Source organism: Mirounga angustirostris, unplaced genomic scaffold (genome assembly GCF_029215605.1).
Source record: "Mirounga angustirostris isolate CCGP_5_RB_7025 unplaced genomic scaffold, mMirAng1.0.hap1 SCAF_10, whole genome shotgun sequence".
In the NCBI taxonomy this organism is placed as follows: Eukaryota; Metazoa; Chordata; class Mammalia; order Carnivora; family Phocidae; genus Mirounga; species Mirounga angustirostris.
The window spans coordinates 125,652,669-125,658,676 of NW_026991718.1; the positions used below are offsets into that span (position 1 = coordinate 125,652,669).

The 6,008-nt window shown below is 49.9% G+C and overlaps 1 long non-coding RNA gene across 1 annotated transcript; it reads left to right on the forward strand.

The window, feature by feature from the left end:
* Nucleotides 1-1,703: 1,703 nt before the first annotated feature.
* LOC135361694 (uncharacterized) lies at nucleotides 1,704-4,860 on the forward strand. The gene is made up of 3 exons (XR_010405376.1): nucleotides 1,704-1,899; nucleotides 2,551-2,696; nucleotides 4,515-4,860. It is a non-coding gene; the product is annotated as an uncharacterized LOC135361694 (long non-coding RNA).
* Nucleotides 4,861-6,008: the final 1,148 nt, after the last annotated feature.

Genomic DNA, 6,008 nt, shown 5'->3' on the forward strand with positions numbered 1-6,008 from the left:
TGCAGCCAGACCGATCACTGGATGCACCACACCCACATCACCCTGCTTTCTAAATCCTTCTATGGCTTCATCTTGCCCTAAAAATGAAGACAAAAGCTCCCAAATGTGCTGTGTCAGTTGGGGTTGGCTTGATTGTGAGTAGCAGAGACTCAAAATAACAGTGGTCTAAGTAAAGTAGAAGAAACAGAGAAAGGCTCGCGTGCCTGGGCCCAGTAAGTCTGGGAAGAATGTCAGGAGGCTGTCAGAGAGGCAGTGACAGTCACATCCCGTGGGGCCGGTAGGGTGTGGACTTCACTCTGGGTGTGGGGAAGAAGCCAGAGGCTTCTGAGCAGGCGAGTAACATAACTGTGCTGACTTGGAAAGGATGTGCTTGTCTTAGTCTGCGTATTACATTTGTTTGAACGACTGTTCCATTAGTATCTGCCCTCCCACGCTCTACCCCAAATGGACCATCCATGATGGCAGGGACCATGCCTATTTCTTTCCTCAGCAGCCTCTGTCCTACTTCTAGCACATTGCTGGGCATACGGCAGACAGTCAATACATAGTTGTTAAGTCAAGAGAGAAGGAACGGAGAGAATGTTTAGCATGGACAGCAGGGTAGCCCTCTCTCTGCCTGTTTTCCCCGTGTCATATGTGTAAATCCCGGGTGGACTGGCTCCATCATCTTGCAGGCTGTGCTGACATCCAAGGTTTAGCATATAAAAATCTATCAGGAACAACCGCATTGATCCTGAGGTTGACTTCGTGCTGAGCAAGAATAAGTAATGACTCGAGCTACTTCGACAACAATTCAACCGTCTCTTCTTTGCCTTGAAGGAAAGTGGTTAAAGAGACAGAGAGGCCTTTGGGGAAGCGGTTCCAGCGGTGTGTGTCACCCCCGAGGAGAGACATAACTGGAGGATGATTTATTGCAGCCTTCTGGTGTGGGAAGAGCCAGTGGCTTACAGGGGAAAATAGCTCTTCCGTGGCCACCTGTCTGGAGAGTGGAGTGAGCATTTGTATTTCGTTTAGCTGTACAGAAACTCTGAACTCCTTTCCTGCACTCGGCAAACTTTACACCTTATAAATGGTCCAGCTACTCAGCCTGCCAGCCTCCCTTGCAGCTAGGGCTGGGGCAGAGGATTCTGGTTGTGCTCATCATCTGCACCCATATACATAAACTTTGAATGGGAGTGTTGTCACGTTGAGAAACAGGAACCTCATGAAATCGGTTCTGGGGATGGCCAGCAAGTGAGGGGGGCTACGCATCAGTGCTTTGAGCAGTGGGAGACACAATGTCTGTGCCCAGAGCTACCGGAGGTATCTTCATGTGAATAGCTCCATGGGATGATTTTCGGACCGAGTTCTTTGCTACGTGGCCTTTACGTTTGATTATCTGGCCCCTCTGGGAAATCTCCTAGCTACCCACTATGTTTTTGTAAATTCCTTTTCTGCTTAAATTTACTGGTATGAGCTCTGTTGTTTTCAGCTAACTGCCCTGACTCACACATGGTGTGAGTACTCGGAGGCAGAGAGGCGGATGGTGAATGAGGAAGGTGCGTGTAGGAGCTTAACCAGGCTCCTAGAAACAGGAAGCGGGTAAACAACCACAGGCTGTCTACAGCCAATCCCACTTACTTTCTCTTATTTAGTCATTCATAAATATTTATTAAGTACTGACTATACTGAGCACTGTGCTCACTGCTGGGGATAAGTACTGAACAGGGCAGACAAGGTCCCTGTCATCCTGGGGCTTCCATTCTGGCTGGGGAGACAGCAAGAGATAATCAACAAATGAATAAATGAGATACACTGAGATGGTAAAAGAAAGGCACACACAGGATGACAAGACAGAAGGTGACGACGGTGGAAGGCTGATTTCTACAAGGCGGTCAAGGACTAATTCTCGGACTTGCGGTAAATCTTGCGGATGAGAAGCAGCCGGCCAGGCTGAGTGTTCGGGAACACGGGTCCCGGGTGGGAGGTGGTGAGAAGCACCATGGCTCTGAGCAGGAAAAGATGTGGCCTGTTACAGGAGGGCTAAGGGAGAAGGTCATGCAGGGCTTCGTGGGCCACAGCAAGGAGTCTGGATTGTATCTGATGGGAAATCATCGGAGAGATTTATGCAAAGGAGTGACAGGGTGCAACTTGCCATGTAGCAGTGACAAGTAAGCCTGTGTGGTGGCAGGGCCCAGGGAGACCCAACACGTGTGAAGTGTTGTCTACCAGGGAAGCTCAGTAGAGACTCAGCACCCAGGGCTTTTGTTGGGGGCACCCCCCGTCTAGCCCAGGTTCCAGACGGGCAGAAGGAAAGCCGGTACACAGCATAAACCACACTGTGGTTCATCCGTGCCGGATAAAGATGGGGAGGGGTAGAGAGGAGAGATGTGCATGGATTCAGAATCTACTTAGGGGGTCGAGCTGTCAGGAAACACGGATGGTTTGGGTGGTGGGGGGTGTGAGAAAGGGAGGTGTCAGCCTCTGGTCGTCATCGGAGGGGGAATCCATTACCATCATGGGGCACTTTAGAGTTCAAAAACCATGGCTGCAGGTGTCTCTCTCACTTAGTCACAGGAATTTCACCATGAGGAGGATCTTAGGAGCATCTGGTCTGACTGCTTCCTTCAACAGATGAGCAAACTGAGGCCCGTGAAGGGTTATCCGGAGAGTTAGTAGTCGACAGGAGACCGGAATCTCCATTCTCTGATTTCCAAGTAAGTGCTCTTCTAACATGCCCTTTTGAGGATGGCTAGAAAGATCGGGAGTAATAGAATGTTAAGGCCGGAAATGACTGCATGCTGGTTACTAAGCTGGTTTCTCAGCCTCCAACCCACCCTTCTGAACTTTTCTGTAATGCCGGGGCTGAGACTCTACCCAGTCCGTTTAGCCTTTACCAGTTGGCTTTTTGCTGGGTCCCACCTATGTGGATTGCAACAGCCTGGGCCCCATCGAGAGGCAGAACCTTAGGGTGATTTAAATAGGGGAAATGTTACATAAAGAATTATTCAACTATAGGGGCACCTGGGTGGCTCAGATGGTTAAGTGTCTGCCTTCGGCTCAGGACATGATCCCAGGGTCCTGGGATCGAGTCCCGCATCGGGCTCCCTGCTCCTTGGGAGCCTGCTTCCCCCTCTGCTTCTCTCTCTCTCTCTCTCTGTCTCTCATGAATAAATAAAATCTTTAAAAAAAAAAAGAATTATTCAACTATGACAAAAGAGTCACTATGGGATGTAAGAAAAAACTAGCTTGTTTCCTAGGGCTAAGAGAGAGTCCCCCAGGAAGGACAAACTTGGAAGGGGAGCCCCTTCCCTGTTTGAGGTTCAGATCTCTTTGTAGGAGGTAGTTCGCTGGCCCCTGGGTTAGCTCACTGGTGGAGTGCAGTAACACCTAATGAAGTCACCAATGTTCCAAATATTCACCAGTTTGTCTCTCCATCCACCCCTGTTGCCATCTTGGTCCAAGCCACCATCATCTCTCACCTGATTATTGCCATAGTCGCTTCACTGGTCCCTTGATCTTGACCCTATATGAGGTCAGTTTCGGAAGCACAGCCTATGATGGAGATCCTTATGCACATGATTTATCGAAGAGGTGCTCCTGAGAGAAGGGAGTGAGGCGCACAACAGGGCAAAAAGCTAAGCAAGGGAGGAGAGCAACTTCAGCCTGAGCCCGTGGAGAGCCTGGAGCGTGAATTGCATCCCAGAGTTGTCCCAACTTGAGGCAAAGGGGGCTGTTGGCATTTGTATCTCCCTGTCACTCTGTCATTGGCTATCGGCTGCTCCGTGCTGTGCATAGGGATGAAAGCCTCCTGCACAAGGAAGCTCCCATTTGGCCTTAGGGCTATCCTCACTCTGGGGAGGGGGGCACCTGTGGGCCTCTGTCAGCTATGACTCAAAGCAGCCGGGGCCTGAGGTCAGGAAAGGGGGTCCAGGCAGGGCCCCCGGGGTCTAGGCAGGGGTCCAGGCGGGGCACCATCACCCCTCCCAACATTCTACTGATAGATGGGCGGTCCCGGTGGTCCTCCTCTGGTTCAGGGGAAAGTCAGAGATGGAATCCGTCCATCTTGTGTGGGGACTGCATGGTCCCTGGGCTGCTGTGGCATCTGCCAAGAGGTGGTCGAAAGGTCAGGAAATCACGATGGAGCTGGATTTAGAGCCTCTACTCCAACAGAGTTCCGTTTAAGCCCCAACCTTGCCGCTCTCTGGCTGTGCGACCTTGGGTGAGCTGCTTCTTTGCTCTGGATTCATTTCCTGTCGGCAAATCCGATCTGACACCTGCCTTCGGGATGGATTCTGGGTCTGTTCTCTGTAGCCCACTGCTCTTACGTGTTCGTCATGCATTGGCACTAATTTCGAACGCCCGTCTGGATGTTCCCATAGATTAAAAAGCTGCTTAGGATGACCTGAGCCCAGAACCAAATTCCGTTTCGCATAGACACACAAATATTTTTTTCACTGTTTTAAAATATACCAAGTTTTCAGGAATGAAACTATGGCATCAACTGAGGGAAGATCATACTTTGATTTTTTCAGGACTTCACCGAGGTCTGTTCACCAGGTTGAAAACTTGTATCACCAACGGCAAAGCCTCTTGTGCCGTCTGGGTGGCCCGCCCACAGCTGTCCTGGTCTGCGTCTGTAGCTTCATTCCCTGGGATTCTCCGTCCAAGTTCAGGCATCGGACGACGAGTGTATCCTCCAGTTGAGTCGTGCCAGAGTCTGTGTGTTGAAAAGTGTTTGATTTTATTATAAATTCCTTTCCTTTCCCTTTTATCTTATACGCGGGATTAGGATATTGATTAAAAAATGGGTATATAGGTAGGTTATGTTGATGAGGAATTTCATTTCAGTTGAATAGAAATCATTAAATATTTGTTTTAAAAACCAGGCATTGGCTCTGATAGAGTTGAGAACCACAAGTCTGAACAGAATTAGCAACGTCTTTTCTTTCCCCAGGGGACCCATAGCCGTATTTAGAGACGCCTTTGAGCTACTTGTTAGCTTGAGCTCAATTTTACAAGGACAGAGTCATTTCTGCCCTTCGGGCCAATCTAATTCTCCTTTGTTGCGCTATTAAGGAGTCTGCTGAAGACCCGAGTGATTTTTACCCCACCTCCCTGGGCTGTGTGTTCTGGAATGGTCCCTACCGAGGGAGTGTGGCTGGCTGGCTCCCCTCTGCCAGGCCGAGCAGACCTGGGCTTTTGCCAGATTTAGGTCTCTGTCCAGTGAGCGAGTAATTGCTTTCCTCCATGGGAGACACAACAACAATCAAGAAACAAACAAACACATTAAGAAAAAAAAAAAAAAAGGCAGAAACGCTCAGTCATGCAAATCAGGGCGAGCAGAGGGTTAAGAAAAGAGCCTCATTTGCATGTAGCAGCTCCTGCAGGCCCGGGCCCACCGGCCTCTCTCTAAGAAAACCCGCGGCCCAGAGCAGCAAACCCCCGGGCACATCAATGCACAGGAATAAAGGTTTGTCCCAAGCGGAGTAAACACCACCCGTTCCCAGGACACCGAGAGGCAGAAAATGATCTGGAGGTTAACTGGGTCATTAGCTGTGGCACAACATGGGTCATGCTGGAGGTAATTTCGTTCCCTTCCACCGGTGGCTACAATAAAGCCACTGACCGGCTCTCCCAGCGAGGGGCCAGTGACTCAGTGGCAAGCTGAGGTTTCCGGGATACCGGACCAAAGCTGTCATTAGGATTCATGGCACCTCTGACATCGCGGGAACTTTTGTGATGCAAAGTTCCATGTTGTCTAAACACACCCGGGACCCCGGAATCTGCGTGTCCTCGCTATGTGCGCTGCGCCCACAAAATGGGACACGCACAGACGTATTATTACATATAATATGTATCAAACCAGTTTTAATCAGGTAGCCAGGATTTGTTTTCTACCTGAAGGGTAAGACATGTAGACATAGAAGTGACAGTTACAGAGGGAGTTTATTATGCTTCTAGACTTATAGAAACACACAGGGCCAAGTGAAGAAGCACTGGGGTCTACCAGGAGGCAGAGGGAGAGT